The 17,870-nt window shown below is 43.4% G+C and overlaps 1 protein-coding gene across 14 annotated transcripts in view; it reads left to right on the top strand.

The window, feature by feature from the left end:
- The window catches only part of GALNTL5 (polypeptide N-acetylgalactosaminyltransferase like 5), a 121,271-nt gene that overhangs the window by 84,194 nt on the left and 19,207 nt on the right, over positions 1 to 17,870 (top strand). The gene's annotated exons all lie outside the window — the stretch shown is intronic.

Here is a 17,870-nt window from a genome sequence, read left to right as displayed (position 1 = left end):
TTTTTAAATATATAGAATCATACTATTTGTGTTGTCTGAGACTTTATTTTATTTTATTTTATTGTCTTTTGAGGGCTGCACCTGCGGCATATGGAGGTTCCCAGGCTAGGGGTCAAATTGGAGCTGCAGCCACAGCACAGCAATACTAGATCCGAGCCACATCTGTGACCTACACCACAGCTCACAGCAACGCCAGGTGCTCAACGCACTGATCGAGGCTAAGGATCGAACCCATAACCTCATGGTTCCTGATCGGATTCGTTTCCACTGTGCCACAATGGGAACTCCAAGAGACTTATTCTTTTAATTTCAGTTTCATGTTTTGGAACTTTTCCTATGACAGTACCTGAAATTACCTGTTTTTATTTGCTACATATTATGATATTCCATATGGATTCCATAATGGATCGCCATAATTTATTTAGCTGTTTGTTGTTTAGTGGTATTTATTTTTTATTATTACTCAAAAAAATGCGTCATGGGCAATTCTTGTATATATACCTTTGTGGAAACGAATGCTTGTGCTTATAGGATAAATTGCTAAAAGTGGAATTGCTGGGCAAAGGGAATTCTTATTTTAAATTTTGATGGATACTGCCAAATTGTCCTTAAAAAGGTGGCACCAATTAACAGTTCCATCACAGGGTGTAAGGTGGACTTCTCCCTGGAGCCTGGCCGACACTGTTACCAGTCATCGAATATGTGTTACCAATCATTGCAGAGTTTGCCAAAGTTGGTCCCCAAATGGTACTGTTTAGTTTCTTGGCATTTCCTTGACGACTAGCAATGTGGAGTATTTTTTCATGTTTTTGTAGATTGTTTATAGACTTTTCTGTGAATTTGGTCTGTTCATATCCTTTGCCTTTTTTTTTTTTTTTTTTTTTTTTTTTTTTAGGGCCACACCTGTGGCATATGGAAGTTCCCAGGCTAAGGGTTGAATGGGAGCTACAGTTGCCGGCCTACACCACAGCCACAGCAGCACAAGATCTGAGCCGCGTTTGTGACCTACACTGCAGCTCACGGCAACGCCAGATCCTTTAACCCACTGAGCGAGGCCAGATACTGAACTCGCCTCCTCACAGACACTATGTCAGGTTGTGAACCCGCTGAGCCACAGTGGGAACTCCCTTTGTCAATTTTTTGACTGGGTTGTTTGTTCTAATGTTACTGGTTGGAAGGCATCCTTTAGGATTCGAATCCCTGTGTTGTATACCCTGAGAATGTCTTTCCCCAGACTGTGGCTTTTCTTCTCATCTTTGTTGATGGTGTCTTATGTTGAACAGATGTTGCCAAGAAGTTCCTTTCCTCTTGCTGGGCACAGAGCCAGGCTGGACTTTGCAGCCCTCCCTTTGGCAGGAATGGCCTTGTGACTAGGTTTCAACCACATTTCCTGACCAGGGCTTTTAGGAAGTTGGTCTGGCCCCTCCACACTTTACTTCCCCTTCTGGGTGACAAGGGTGGCACCGACTGTAATGATGGGAGGCCTTGGGTTGATGACCGAGGAGACTCCGTCCACCTGTATCCCTGAGGGACCCCAGGGAGGGGAGCATCCCCTCTGTCAGGAGCCCGCCTTGGACGAAATGAGTAGAAGTAAGCTTTTTTTTTTTTGTCTTTTTGCCTTTTTCTAGGGTCGTTTCCTGCAGCATGTGGAGGTTCCCAGGCTAGGGGTCCAATCGGAGCTGTAGCCACCGGCCTATGCCAGAGCCACAGCCACGCGGGATCCGAGCCGAGTCTGCAACCTACACCACAGCTCACGGCAATGCCGGATCCTCAACCCACTGAGCAAGGGCAGGGATTGAACCCGCAACCTCATGGTTCCTAGTCGGATTTGTTAACCACTGCGCCACGACGGGAATGCCCTAGAAGTAAGCTTTTACTGCATGTGAGCTGTTATAAATTTTGGAGTTTTAGTAAAATAGCAACTAGCTTTAACTTCATAATAAAATAATCAGATTTATCCGTATTTTTCTTTATGATTTTTGTGTCTTGCTTAAGAAATTCTTCCTGACCCCAAGATCGTAATGATGTTTTACATTGTTTAACATTTTGCTTTTTTACATTGCATGATTCATGCAGCTAGAATTGGCCTGGGAATGGTGTAAGGTAAGAAGACTCCAATGTAACATCTCCTTTACGGATAATCAGTTATCCCCACGCCATTCATTCAATAGTGCATTTTCTCCATAGAGTACGATGCTGCTTCTATCACTTATGTCTATATATTCCTGCATTTATTTCTGGCTTCTCGATTATTGTACTTGTATATTTCTAGCCTCCCTTGATTAGGATAGCTTGGTAAGAAATTTTTATAACTGGTAGGACAATTATTTCCATGTCCTTCTGCAAAATCATCTTATCTAGGATCACCTGGTTAAATTCCACAAAAACTCTGCTGCGATTTTTCCTTGGAATTGCATTGAGTTTATAGATTAAAATGGGGGAGAATTTGCTCCCTTTCATGATGTCTTCCCATCCTTGTGCACTTACTTAGATTGACTTTTATGTTCTTTCAGTAATGTTTTGTCATTTTCTCCATAGACTATTGTGATATTCTAATGTATCATAATATACATATTATGTAATGCATAATATATTGCATGTAAAGATTTATTCCTGTTGATTTCGGTTTTTTATGTTTTGTAAATCATGATTTGGGATCTCCCTGTTGAATTTTCTAATTGTTATTGGCATATAGGAATGAGATGCTTTTATATATTTGATTTTATAACAGAAACCTCAGTAAACTCAGTCGTTAAGGGTCAGTTGCGTTTTCTCTCCACTGAAAATAGAAAATTTCCCTCTTCCCAAGGTTAAATAGAAGGGGAAATAGCAAGCATCCATTCCCTATTCCTGACTTTAACGGGAACAGTTCTAAACTTCCACGTTATTACGTTGGCCGGTATTAGCTTCCCAGGGCTGCCTTAGGAAAGTACCACTTGGGAGTTCTCGTCGTGGCTCAGGAGGAACGAACCTGACTAGCGTGAGGATGCAAGTTTGATCCTTGGCCTCGCTCTGTGGGTTGAGGATCCGGCATTGCCGTGAGCTGTGGTGTAGGCCTGCGGCTGCAGCTCCGATTGGACCCCTAGCCTGGGAACCTCCATATGCCGCAGGAAGCAGCCCTAGAAAAGGCAAAAAGCCAAAAAAAAAAAAAAAAGTAAGATCGGCTTAGAAATTTTTTTTGTTCTGTTTTCTTATACTTTGCTTTGTTGACTCACAGAATGAATTGTATGATTTTTCCTTTTTTACTTTTTTCTCATAATCGACACAAAACAGATGATCAGTTTTTGGAAAGGTACATAAAATTAGCTTATAAACTATCCAGGTACTGGTATTTTATTTTTTTAATTTTTTTAATTTTTTTTTTTTTTGGTTTCCTCTTTAATCAAGTTTTTTTTAAGTAAATTTTATTTTTTTATTACTCAAATGAATTTATCACATCTGTAGTTTTTTTTTGTTTTGTTTTGTTTTGGTTTTTTGTCTTTTTGCCATTTCTTGGGCTGCTCCCCGTGGTACATGGAGATTCCCAGGCTAGGGGTGGAATCGGAGCTGTAGCCACCAGCCTACGCCAGAGCCACAGCCACTCTGGATCCGAGCCGAGTCTGCAACCTACACCACAGCTCACAGCAACGCCGGATCGTTAACCCACTGAGCAAGGGCAGGGACCGAACCCGCAACCTCATGGTTCCTAGTCGGATTCATTAACCACTGCGCCACAACGGGAACTCCCACATCTGTAGTTGTATAATGATCATAGCAATCTGATTTCACAGGATTTCCATCCCACAACCCAAGCACATCCCCCCATTGCCAAAACTGTCTCCTCCTAAGACCATAAGTTTTTCAATGCCTGTGAGTCAGCATCTGTTCTGCAAAGAAGTTCGGTCTGTCCTTTTTTCAGATTCCACATGTCAGTGAAAGCATTTGACGTTGGTGTCTCATTGTATGGCTGACTTCACTTAACATGATAATGTCTAGGTCCATCCATGTCGCTAAAAATGCCGGTATTTCCTTCCTTTTAATGGCTGAGTAATATTCCATTGTGTATATGTACCACATCTTCTGGATCCACTCCTCTGTCGATGGACATTTAGGTTGTTTCCATGTCTTGGCTGTTGCAAACAGTGCTGCAGTGAACATCGGAGTACATGTGTCTTTGGGAGTCGTGGTTTTCTCTGGATAGATGCCCAGGGGTGGGATTGCTGGATCCAGATGTAGCTCTATGTTTAGTTTTCTGAGAAATCTCCATACTGCTTTCCACTGTGGTTGCACCAATTTCCAATCCCACCAATAGTGTACTAGGGTTCCTTTTTCTCCACACCCTCTCCAGCACTTATTGTTTGTAGGCTTTTGGATGATGGCCATTCTAGCTGGTGTAACGTGGTACCTCAGAGTGGTTTTGATTTACATCTCTCTAACAATGAGTGATGTTGAACATTTTTTCATGTGTTTTTTGGCCATCTGCATGTCTTCTTTGGAGAACTGTCTGTTGAGATCTTCTGCCCATTTTTGGAAGGGGTTGTTTGTTTGTTTGGGATAGAGCTGCAGAAGTTGTTTATAAATTTTGGAGATTCACTTACAAAGATTTTCTCCCATTCTGTGGGTTGTCTTTTAGTTTTGCTTAGGGTTTCCTTTGCTGTGCAGAAACTTTTAAGTTAGATAAGGTCCCATTTGTTTATTTTTGTTTTTATTGTCATTACTCTAAGAGGTGGATCTGAGAAGATGTTGCTGTCGTTTATGTCAGAGAGTGTTTGGCTTATGTTTTCCTCTAAGAGTTTTATAGTGTCTGGTCTTATATCTAGGGCTTTAATCCATTTGGAGTTTATTTTTGCGTAAATTTTAAAATTTCCAAAGATAAGGGATTTTTTTAAGTTGTCTTTTTTTTTTTTTTTTTTTAAATGGCTGCACCCATAGCATATACAAGTTCCCAGGCCAGGGACTGAACCCAAGCCACAGCTGTGGCAATGCCAGATCCTTTAACCCATGGCACTGGGCCAGGGATCGAACGTACACTTCCACAACAACCCAAGCCACTGCAGTCAGGTTCTTAACCCACTGTCCCATAGCAGAAACTCCTCAATTGTCCTTTATTCACTGATTATTAGCTTAATTGTATCCTAGTGAGCATTTGTGGCCAGGTTTTTTTTTTTTTTTTTTATGAGATTTCCCTTGGGTCTTAAAGCTGGGTCATTTCAAAATTCTATGTATATTCGAAAAGAATAAATTTCTCTCTCTGGGAGTTCCCCTGTGGCTCAGCAGGTTAGGTATCCGGCATTGTCACTGCTGTAGTTCGGGTCACTGCTATGGTGTGGGTTCAATCCCTGGCCCAGAAACTTCTGTGGGCACGGGGAGGCGGGGGAAATATATATATATATAGTTTTGTTGTTCAAATACTCTATATTCTTTTTCAACTATGACTTGATTTATACATTTCTAGTAGAGTTATACTGAAGTCTTCAGCTCTGGCTGTGGATTTGTCCATCCGTCTCCTAGTCTTTTTGGCAGTGCTGTATCTATGAGTCAATCCGTATTTGCACACACACACACACACACACCCTGCCCTGTGATGTAGGCTGCCTTAGGCCAGGCCTCGATCCCAGGTTAGATGCTGAGCAATCCTGGAGCGTGAGGAGGTGAGGCAGCCCCTGGTGAGCCATCACTAACTTATTCCCACATGCACTCCTCCAATTGAGGATTTTTCTAGCACCTACTCTGTGCTGTCCATGACCATTTATTCTTTTTTCATTTTTATCAACTCTTTTGAGGTACACCTTACATGGAATAAACTGTACCCATTGTACACAGATATGGGTTTTCATGTGACGTTAACGTGTCCGTGCATTTTCAGAGTCGTGTTAACTTCCCAGGAGCTGACATTTGCATTAGCATGAAGTGGCTCCGTTTCCAGCGGAGCCTTCGATTTCATTCCCCTGCTATCGCTCTGACCTCGTCACTTACTCACCGCACCCTCTACCCCAGAGGACTGACCTCTTGCCGCCCCGCACACATACCAACTCTACTCCTATCTCAGAGCCATCGCGTGTGTGCTCCCCCCACCCCCAGCGTGGTTCTTCCAGATACCCGCGTGACCTGTTACTTGGTTCAGTTCTCTGTCAGAGGTGACTTTATCAGAGAGGTTTAGAGATCATCCTGCAGGAGTTCCTGCCGTGGCTCAGCAGTTAGCAAACCTAACTGGTATCCGTGAAGACGTGGGTTCGATTCCTGGCCTTGCTCAGTGGGTTAAGGATCTGGCATTGCTGTGAGCTGTGGTGTAGGCTGCAGACGCGGATCGGATCCTGCATGGCTGCGGCTGTGGCAGCTACAGCTCCGATTCAACCCCTAGCCTGGGAACCTCCATGTGCCGAGGGTGCGGCTCTAAAAAGCAAAAAGGAAAGAAGAAAGAAATCACCCTACACAGAATAGCAAGTGCCCGTTCTTCTCCGTCATCCTTACTCTGATAGATTTTTCTCCGTAATATTTATTGCTGCCCGCCCACCTGACTGTGTCCGTGGTGCTGCCTAGGTAATGACTAAATGTGCCCTTAGGAGTTCCCATGGTGATTCTGTGGGTTAAGAACCTGACTGGTACCTGTAAGGATGCAGGTTCAATCCTTGGCCTCCTTCATTGGGTTAAGGATCTAGCGTTGTCACAAGCTGTGGCATAGTTCGAAGATGTGGCTCAGAGCTGGCGTTGCTGTAGCTGTGGCAAAGGTTGGCAGCTACAGCCTGGGCACTTCCGTATCCCATGGGTGGGGCCCTGGAAAGAAAAAAAAAAAAAGTTGCCCTTAAATTGCATCTGAGACAGTTGTGTTAAGTTGTGGGCTGTGTCCTCAGACAGGGAGGAAAATAATGGCTACTGGGTGGAAAACTCCCCTGGGGAGAATTTGAGGCAGCAGTTTTGCAGAGTGGAGAAAAGATGAGAAAGAGAAGCTATAATTAGGTGACAAGAATCTAAAGGAAAGGGCCCTTTTTGCCTGGGAGCAGAAATGTTAGGGTTTGGAGGCAGCCGGGAGGAGTGAGGAAATGCCGGCATGACCCTGGACCCAGGGATAAATGAGGTCTGGGAGGGAAAGGAGAAGCTTGCTTTCTTTCTTTCCTTCTTTCTTTTTTTTTTTTTTTTTTTTTTTTTGTCTTTTTAGGGCCTCATCCGCGGCATATGGAGGTTCCCAGGCTAGGGGTTGAATCGGAGCTGTAGCTGCCACAGCCGCAGCCATGCAGGATCCGAGCCGCGTCTGCAGCCTACACCACAGCTCACAGCAACGCCAGGTCCTTAACCCACTGAGCAAGGCCAGGGATCGAACCCGAAACCTAATGGTTCCTAGTCCGATTCATTTCTGCTGCGCCACAATGAGAACACCAGGAGCAACTTTCTAGTGAACAGTATTGCTGGGGAAATAGGAGTTCCCACGGTGGTGCAATGAGATGGGTGGTGTCTTTGGGAGCGCTAGGATGCAGGTATGATCCCCTGCCCAGCACAGTGAGTTAAGGATCCAGAGTTGCCACAGCTGTGGCTCAGGTGGCAAGCATGCCCTCAGATCTGATCCTTGTTCAGGAACTCCACGTGCCTTGGAGCAGCCAGAAGAACAAATGAATAAAAGAACAGAATAGCTGGGGAAATAGCATCTTCTAAGGAGAGTCAGGGTTTGCATAAGGCAGGAAGGCGTTGGGGGAACTTCGTGGGGGAAAAATGAGTAAGGGAAGCTGACTTTAAATGAGGGGACTGTGGAGAGAGTTAAAGGGTGGTCCTCCGTGGAAGAAGTTTGGGAGAATAAATACAGGGAAATCTGGGGGTAAGAACAGTGTCTTCCACTGATTTGGCTTAGATGGTCAGCAAGTGGCCAGGTCAGGGGAGAGGAGACATAGCTTTCCGCTGACATCCTAGAGGCTAAAGGTTGACAAAATCTAACAGGTCATCGAGAGCCACTGGATTGCTGTCTGACGTTCACACAGAATGAGAAACTGTTGCCCAATACGGTAGAAAGAACACCCTCCACCAGAGGTTGTGTAATCGCCCAAACCTGGGACTCTGTTACTGTATGTAGCCCACGTGGTTAGAGTTAAGGGCTTTGATGGGGAATGAGCCTGGATCACCCGGCGCGCCCACTCTAACCACCTGAGCCCTTAGGACAGGGAGACCTTCCAGGTCATGGTCAGAGGGTCTGCAAGTTGGGCATAAGGACTTCGTCCGCTGAGGCTGGCTTTGAAGATGGATGAGAGGGACGAAGGAATGTGAGCAGCTTCTAGAAGCTGGAAAAGGCTCCTCCTCTAGAGCGTCCAGGAAGGAATCGAGCCCAGCCAGCACCTTGATTTTCAGCCCAGGAAGACCTGTGTTGGACACCTGGCCTACAGGACTGTAAGAGAATGTATTTTTGTTGCTTTCAGCCACTAAGCTTGTGGTAAAGCTTATGTCTTAGAGACTTCTCTGTAGGCAGCTGAGCGTGAGCTGGAGGGTGGTAATTCACTGGCTTCCTGACAGTGCAGCTGCTTCTGGAGATGTAACTACTCAGGCAGACCAGGAGTCTTTGCAGGTGGGGGCAGAGGGGCCGGCTGGTTTAGGGTACAGGGGCCCTTGAGCGGAGCTTTCCAGAGGCAGCCGGGCAGAGGGCAGTGCCTGACTCTCCGCTGCAAACATCAAAGGGCAGTGACAGGGGACAGTAAAAGAGCCTTCCTTGGGTTTCGAACCAGAGCCTTGGTTTCAAGCTCTGTATGTGCCAATCACCAGCTACAGGATCATGAGCAAACGGCTTCCCTGAGCTTCGACTCCCCAGTCTGTGGTATGGGAACAAAGATACGTAATGATAGATGAGGTTATTATAAACATTCTTTTTTTTAAGCATTAATATTAAATGCTTATTTGAAAGTGATTAGTACAAAAAATCAAAACATAACAGTTACCATGTATGATGATAAAATATATCAAATAACACTATGAAAAATACGGGATGAAGTAATCAAAATACAGAATTCATGGTGGAAAGTCCCTTGGAGATTTTAGAACTCACCAGTCTTATTTCCCAGTTAAAAGAAGCTAATCTCGGTGTCTCCTGGTAGCTCAGGGGGTTTAGGATCCAGCGTTGTCACTGCTGTGGCTCGGGTTGCTACTGTGGTGTAGGTTCGATCCCTGCCATGGGAACTTCCTCATGCTCCTGGTGCCACCAAAAAAACAAAAAAGAAGAAGCTAAGTAGTATTCCATTATATAGATGTACCACTGTCTTCTTAATCCAGTCATCTGTTGGTGGACATGTAGGTTGTTGCCATGTCTTGGTAGATGCAAACTATTGCATTTGGAATGGATAAGCCATGGGGTCCTACTGTAAAAATAATTTTTTTTCTTTTTGCTTTTTAGGGCCACACCTGCGGCACATGGAGGTTCCCAGGCTAGGGGTCCAATCGGAACTACAGCTGCCAGCCTACACCACAGCCACAGCAACGCCAGATCCTTAACCCACTGAGCGATGCCAGGGATCGATCCTGAAAACCTCCCAGTTCCTAGTTAGATTTGTTTCCACTGCACCACGATGGGAACTCCAAAATAATTTGTTTAATTAAAAAAAAAAAAAAAAAAAAAGAGGAAGTTTCCACTGTGGCACAACGGCATCTGTGGCATCTTGGAAGCGTTGGGACACAAGTTCGATCCCCACCCAGCACAGTGGGTTAAGGATCCAGGGTTGCCGCAGCTTCAGCTTAGGTTCACAACTGCCACTCAGACCTGGTCCCTGGCCTGGGAAGTCCATGTGCCGCCAGGAGGCCAAAAAAGAGGAAAAAAAATAATAAAATATATTTTTTAAAAAAGAAGCTGATCTCCCGCAAAAGGTCAGAGGCTTGTTCCAGGTCATGTAATTCAGGACTCAAAACCCACCAGGTCTGATTTCCATTACAATGAAACAGTATCACCACACTGTCAGGCCATGGAAACATAACAAACGAACAAAAAGGAGAAATTCAAATAGCATGCTCACTTTGAAGTGTTTTTTACAAAATCCAAATGGCTGTGTTTAACAGATTTATAGTGTGAATTAAATGGAAATGCTTGGACAGTTTACAAAAGTTGATCATATACTTAAGCACAAAGAGCATCTCTGTAAATTCCCCCAAACTAGATTTTTGCATATCATGTTCATAAACATCAGTACAAAAAAATAGAGCCGTAACATACTCTGCAGGTTAATAAAAATAAAACTATGGGAGTTCCCGTCATGGTGCAGCAGAAACAAACCCAACTAGGAACCATGAGTTTGCGGGTTTGACCCCTGGCCTTGCTCAGGATGTGGCCTTGCTGTGGCTGCGGTGTAGGCCGGCAGCTGTAGCTCTGATTAGACCCCTAGCCTGGGAACCTCCATATGCCACAGGTTCAGCCCTAAAAAGGGAATGAATGAATAAATAAATAAATAAAATGATTGAATTCCCATTGTGGCCCAGCAGGTTAAGAACCCAACATCATATCTGCGAGGATGCCGGCTCAATCTCTGGCCTCGCTCAGTGGGTTGAGAATCCGGCGTTGCCACACATTGCTGCAAAGGTCACAGATGCTGCTCAGATCCAGCACTGCTGTGGCTGTGGTGTAGACTGGCATCTGCAGCTCTGATTAGACCCCTAGCCTAGGAACTAAACATAATTGCAGGTGCAGCCATTTAAAAAAAAAAAAAAAAACAAATAACTGCTTAAGATCTTAAAAATGATTTAGAGACCAAATCAAGACTGTTTCAATAAGTTATTTAGAATAAATGAAATACGGAGTTCCCGTCATGGCTCAGCAGAAATGAATCTGACTAGCATCCATGAGGATGCAGGTTCAATCCCTGGCCTCACTCAGTGGATTAAGGATCTGGCACTGCCGTGAACTGTGGTGTAGGCTGGCAGCTGTAGCTTTGATTGGACCCCTATCCTGGAAACCTCCATATGCCGCAGGTGCGGCCCTGAAAAGACAAACTAAATGAAATATAATGAGCTATGTGTAAATGTAAAAATACAGAAAGAAAAGCAGAAAATGAAATGAGGAGAAAGAGGCTAAAAATGAGTGAGATTGATACAGCATTTGTTGCTTTTTAAAAATAGGTTAACAAAACTTGCCAACCACAATCCCTAGAGAAATTGTGCAAATAGAGTGCTACGGGAATGCAGAGAGCATTCATGGAAAGATGAAGAATATAGCTCCCAACTTTTAATTTCAGTAAGCAAGCTAGGTTTTTTTTTTACTGTTTCATATAATTTAATATTTGGACAAGGAGACTTTACAGCTCAGAGAGCAGGAAGCATTAAGCAATCTAGTTTTGAACATTCCACAAATATTTTTTGGAAGGAAATGGAAAGATCCTTTACCAGGCAGATTGGATCTCTGACCTTCTGTTATTTTAGACCCTAAGGAGAAGTTGGTTTAATCTGAGAGGACAGGGTTTTAGATAAGATACAGATGATTTTGGAGTTCCTGTTGTGGCTCAGTGGGTTAAGAACTCAATGAGTATCCATGAGGAGGTAGGTTGGATCCTTGGCCTCCCTCCGTGGGTTAAGGATCTGGGTTGCTGCAAGCTGCAGTGTAGTTGCAGATGCAGCTTGATTCTGGCATTGTCGCTGCTGTGGGGTAGGCCAACAGCTGCAGCTCCGATTCAACCCCTAGCCTGAGAACTTCCATATGCCACAGGTACGGCCCTAAAAAGAAAAAAAAGAAAAAAAAAAAAAGACCAAGATGATTATATGCAGTTTTTCTCTATAAGCAATAAATAGCGCAGTCCTTTCTATAACCACGCGGGGTCCACAGAGGTCAAGCAACTGCTCCATTTCCTGGCAATTAACTTGGCATTCCCACCAAATCCTCTTGTGAGTGTGGGAATCTCTCTCCTGATAGCAGGGAAGTTTCCCACAGAAGATGTGCTATGACAATGAAAAACAGTCAAGTTTCATCGAATTGTAGGTGCCAGGTAGCATGTTCCCACATGCTTTGTAATTGAAATTAGCACTCAGGAAAAACTCAGGATTATTTTACATGTAGTACCATTTAAAATCCTTTTGCAATCTATAATATTTGTGGTCTTTCTGGGTCATTCACATTGTCAAAGTTAGGCATTCCCATAGTGACACAGTGGAAACAAATCTGACCAGGAACCATGAGATTGTGGGTTCGATCCCTGGCCTCTCTCGGTGGGTTAAGGATCTAGCATTGCCGTGAGCTGTGGTGTAGGTCGAAGATGAGGCTCGGATCTGGCATTGTTGTGGCTGTGGTGTAGACTGGCAGCTGTAGCTCCGATTGAACCCCTAGCCTGAGAACCTCCGCATGCCGTAGGTGTGGCCCTGAAAAGACAAAAGACGAAAAAAAAATTGTCAAAGTTAAAAATATTTCAATCTTTCAATGCACTACGTGTGATAGACACAAATTAGCATGGAAAGAAAGGCATATTTTTGTTTTTGTTGTGATTGTGTTTAATGGTATGCAAATTGTTAGTTATTTGGGAAAAATTTTTAATCTTTGTTTCATACCACATGGCAAATAAAGTCTAGCTGGATTAATAATTGTATTTTTAAAGATCAAAGCATTAAGTTGTTATAAGAATATTTAAAAAATAGAAAACATAGATTAGTAGTTACCTGTTCTATAAAGAAGAAATTTCAATGCTTAAAACTAATAGACTTAAAAGTTCTCATTACAAGAAAAAAAATTGTTTCGTAACTATGTGTGGTGATGGATGTTAACTAGACTTACTCTGGTCATCATTTTGCAATGTCTACAAATATCAAATCATCACATTGTCCAACTGAAATTAATATGTCACACCTTTAAAAAATTATACCTTAAAAAAAAAGAATGGAAGAAACAGAACTTACTACCTAAAATGAAAAACTACTGTAAATAAAAAATGATAAAATCAAATAACAGTAGGCTAAGGGAAATAATATAACTAAGATAGATAAAAATATTCTTACTATGTGAAACATACATACAAAGCCATTTAATAATAATTAAAAAAAACCATGACACTAGTACTTAAATGGTCAAAGAAATGAACATTTCATTTATAGATGGCTAGTCAAAAAAAAGCTCAACCTCACCAATAATTTTTAAAACATTAACCAGAAATTGTTTACTGCGGTGAGATATATACGTAACATATATAGCATAAGACCAAAATGACCATTTCGAGGTCATTTAGCACAGTCACGTGTGGGGCAATCACTCACTCCTATCTAGTTACAAAATATTTTCATCACCCTGAAAGAAAAACCCCAGACCCATTAAGCAGTTTCTCCCCATTTCCTCTTCTCCCAGCCCCTGGCAACCACCCGTCCACCTTCTGTCTCTGGATTTACTTATTCTGGATATTTCATACACTTTTATGTCTGACTCACTAGCGTAATGTTTTTGAGATTTCTCTACTCGTGACATGTGTCAGCATTTGTGTTTTTTTTTCATGGCTGAATAATATTCCGTGGCAGGCAGGTAGCAGTTCTCCGTTCATCTGTGGGAGGCCTTGGGAGCTGTTTCCAGCTTTTGGCTATTTCTAAGGAGTATGGCTGCAGGCCTGCATTACATGTCTAAGTTTGAATCCTTTTTAAAGTGTACCTAGGAGGAGAATTTCTGGGTCATGTGGTAATTCTGTCTCACTTTTTGAGAAGCTGCCAAACTGTTTTCCACAGCAGCTGGACCACTGACATTCCCAATGTACCAGAGTTCTGATTTTTCCACATCCTCATCAGTGCTTGTTGTTTTCCATCTTTTTTGTTTTGTTTTAATTCTAGCCATCCTAGGGGTATATGAAGTGGTACCTCACCGTGTTTTGAACTTGCATTTCCTTAATGAGTAATGATGTAAGAGTCTTTTCAAGTGCTTATTGGCCATCGTACTTCTTTGGAGAACCAGATGTTATTTTGCACCTATCAAATTAGCCAGCGTGATTTGAAAATGTTATGCAGTAATGTTATAGAAGCTATTTTAAGTGAAAAATGCCAAGTGTGTGTGCTGCTAACAGTAAGAAAAACTAGGTATGTTTTCAAATGGTACTTTTTAGCTCAGTTTTGATCAAGGCATGAAGACAACAGATGTTATCTTCCAAAGTGAGTTGTCAGACACAGTACCATAAAGAAATTTCAAAATAGAGGGTCTGAGAAGCAGTAAGAGAACTCAGCTACGTGGAGTCGGATGGTCAGCATTAGAGATGGTTTTTAGAGAAAGCTGCTTGCTAAAACCTGACATGAATTTTGCATATTGATGTGAATGTTGAGTATTTAAATGAATTTCCTGTACTGGGGGCTCAGCACATCCTCAGACAGCAATACCACAAAACCAGAAACATATTGGGGGTGAGGAGAGATGCCCTGCCGTTGGCGTCTCACCTGGGGGTCTCAAGGGTGAAAGAGGAACTGCGTGGCCAGCCATGGAAACAAGGACACTTGCTTTTGTGTTAGTACCTGTTCTGATGGCAGAATTTGCTCGGGCAATGGCTGTTTGGGTAAGAGAACAATAAAAATCATCTTCGATCTTGTCCAATGGGATTTATCTAGAAGGATGGAGGTCTCAGCAGAGAAGAAGCTAGGGTTAGAACCCAGGATCCTAAGGAGCTGAGGTGGGAGTCTATACCGCCTGAATAGAATGCATTAGCCCTGTTTATGGGAACGGCAGAATCTACCAGGGATGGGAAGGGGGGTGCCAGCCATACCGTAGGAGAAAGAGTCAGCTCAGAGAGAGATATCCGCCCCCCCTTTTTTTTTTGGCCACACCCGAAGCGTATGGAAGTTCCTGGGCCAGGAATCGAACCCATCCCACAGCACTGACAGACCTGAACTGCTGCACTGACACCAGATCCTTAACCCACTGTGCCACAAGGGAACTCCCTCAGAGAGATCTCACCAAGAAAGAACTCCCCCATTCACTCCTCTCTAACCCGACCTTGGCTTTAGCGAGGTCAGAAACCACAGGACCACAGGGAGTAAGCTGGGATAGGAGACCAGTAAGAAAGAGATAAAATCTAATCCAAAGGCAAGTGACCTTCCCACAGGGTGACCTAGTTGTGCCTGAAGAGACAATAACCGGTTCTGCATGCAGTCGGGGAAGCTTTGATCATGACATGGGACTGGAAATTCTAGTTGCTGAATTGAGACAGTTTTCAGTGTCAAGTGTCTGAGACAAATTTCCATTAACCTACGAGTTAGCAGGGAAGTCTCGGGGTGTGCTCTGGTTTGTAACCAATGGCAGGATAAAGGTAGATTTCCCATCTTCCCTATAGATTTAAAGGAGCAAACTTGGGGTTTCCATTGTGGCACAGTGGAAATGAATCCGACTAGGAACCATGAGGTTGCAGGTTCGATCCCTGGCCTCACTCAGTGGGTTAAGGAGCTGGCATTTGTTGTGAGCCATGGCCATAAAAAAAAAAAAAAATAAGCAAATAAAGGAGCAAATTTAAGCTGCTTTTCCCAAGTCCTGCTTATTCAAGGAATTGGTAGCATCAACATGCATGAACATTTTCTTAGACATGTGGACACGATTTTGGATGGATGGATAAGAAACCGGTGATCTGAGCTGAGGGATGAAGGTTAGGTCATTTGTAATGATTTAAAATTCTGTTGTGGGTGGTTCTGCTGCAGGTCTGGGTGGGACTGGCCACCTGCCAGTGCTCGGTCACCTTCCACTATTCCTTTCCATCCCCCACCCCTTCTCCACGCCACAGTAACTGCGCCTCCGCCACGTGGGAAAACCTTTGAATCCCAATCACCCAGTTTTAGCTGGAAGCAGACACTCGGGAAATGTCTACTGAACAAGTGAACGTGAATTTCTGAAGGCAAAAATTGTGAGAAACTCCTCTCCTGTTCTCCATGGTTTGCTGCTGTGGTCTCTAGAAAATGCACAAGGTGGCATTTGCAGGATATGGACTTCCCAGGCTAGGGGCTGAATCGGAGCTGCAGTTGCTGGTTTACACCACAGCCATGGCAATGCCAGATCTGAGCCACATCCATGACCTACACCAGCAAGGCTCACAGCAAGGCCAGGTCTTTAACCCACTGAGTGAGGCCAGGGATCAAACCTGAATCCTATGGATACTAGTCGGCTTCATTACCCCAAACCACAACGAGAACTCCACATCGTATTCATTTCTGTGTGACCACATGTTATTCTACCATTTAAACAAAAGGTTTTTATTCCTCATGTAACAAGTGGTCATGTAAATGCATATCAAAAAGAAATTTTCCTTCCTTTTAAAAGATAAAAAAAATTAAATTAAAAAAAAGTAAAATTCTGTTGTGAATTGTATGTAAGAATACCAGTTGTATTTTATAGTAAAATTTGGAAGATATACCCTTTTCAATATGACTCTTTCCCAATGATTTTAACAGTTTTATGGAGCTAGAAACTCACATACCACGCAATTCACCCATTGAACATGTACACGGCAACATTTTTTAATATAGTCACAGGGTTGTGTAACCATCACCACAACCTAGTTTTATTTATTTTTTATTTTTTTTAGGGCCGCACCCTTGGCATATGGAGGTTCCCAGGCTAGGGGTCCAGTCGGAGCTGTAGCCACCAGCCTACACCACAGCCACAGCAACTCGGGATCCGAGCCTCGTCTGCGACCTACACCACAGCTCACGGCAACGCCGGATCCTCAACCCACTGAGCAAGGCCCGGGATCGAACCCACAACCTCATGGTTCCTACTCGGATTCATTTCCACTGCGCCATGACAGGAACTCCACCACAACCTAGTTTAAAAACATTTGATCCTAGTACCAAGAAGCCCCATACGGATGAAGAGTCACTCACCATTCCCCATCACCCCACCCCCTCTGCCCCCCAAACCCTAAATAACGACTAATCTATTTTCAATTATACGTAAATGTACCTATTTCAGAAATTTCACTGAATAGAGTTAAACAGTGTTTTCAAGTTTCACCCTGACTGCCGGTACTTCATGCCATTTCATTACCCGATAATACTCCACTGTGTCCATACACCACATTTCGTTTATCCGTTTATCCACTCGCGCATTTGAGCGGTTGCCACTCTTAGGAATAAGGCTGCAGTGAGCATCAGGGATAAGATCTTATGTGATGCTAAGTTTCATTTCTTTGGGGTATCTGTATATCTGGGGTGTGTGCTAACTCTATGTCTCACTTTTGAGGAACTGGCAAATAGCTTTTGAAAGTGGCTGCAACAGTTTACCCTCCCATCAGCCGTGAACAAGTCTCCCCAACACTTGCTACTTTTGCTTACAGCCACCTTAGTGGATGCGAATTCAGTCTTAGCTCACTGCGGTTTTGATTCGCATTTCCCGGGTGACAAAGGATGCTGAGCTTCTTTTCAGTGCTGATCAGTGACGTGTATAGCGTCTTTGGAGAAATGTCCATTCAAAGCCTTTACCCAACTTTTAAAAATTTCATAGTCACACCCAAGGCACATGGAAGCTGAATGAACCTGAGCCCCAGCTGTGACCTACGCAGCATGTCTACTTGTCTCAGGACAGTTATTGAAAAAAAAAAACAATTTTTCCCCATTGAGTTGTCTTGGTACCCTTGTCAAAAATCAATTGACCATAGACGCTTGGTTTATTTCTGCACCCTCAAGTCTATGCCCTCGGTCTCTAATTATCCTTAGGCCAATATCATAATGTTTTGATTATTAGAGCCTTTTAGTAAGGTTTTTTTTAATCGTTATTTCCCCAACACAATTTTTTTTTCCCACCGTACAGCAGGGTGACCCAGTTACACATACATGTGCACATTCTTTTTGCTCCCATGATCAGGCTCCATCGTAAGTGACGAGACATAGTTCCCAGTCCCACACAGCAGGATCTCATTGCCTTTTAGTAAGTTTTGACATCAGAAAGTCCTTCCACTTTGTTCTTCTTCATCAAGATTGTTTTAGCTACTTTGGGTCCCTCACCTTTC

This window comes from Sus scrofa, chromosome 18 (assembly GCF_054392235.1).
Source record: "Sus scrofa isolate SSC_HxYL_T2T_F1_AM1 chromosome 18, Sscrofa_HxYL_maternal_Yorkshire_Landrace_v2.0, whole genome shotgun sequence".
NCBI lineage: Eukaryota > Metazoa > Chordata > Mammalia > Artiodactyla > Suidae > Sus > Sus scrofa.
The sequence above is the reverse complement of the archived record's forward strand: the minus strand, read 5'-3'. Positions and strand labels throughout refer to the sequence as shown.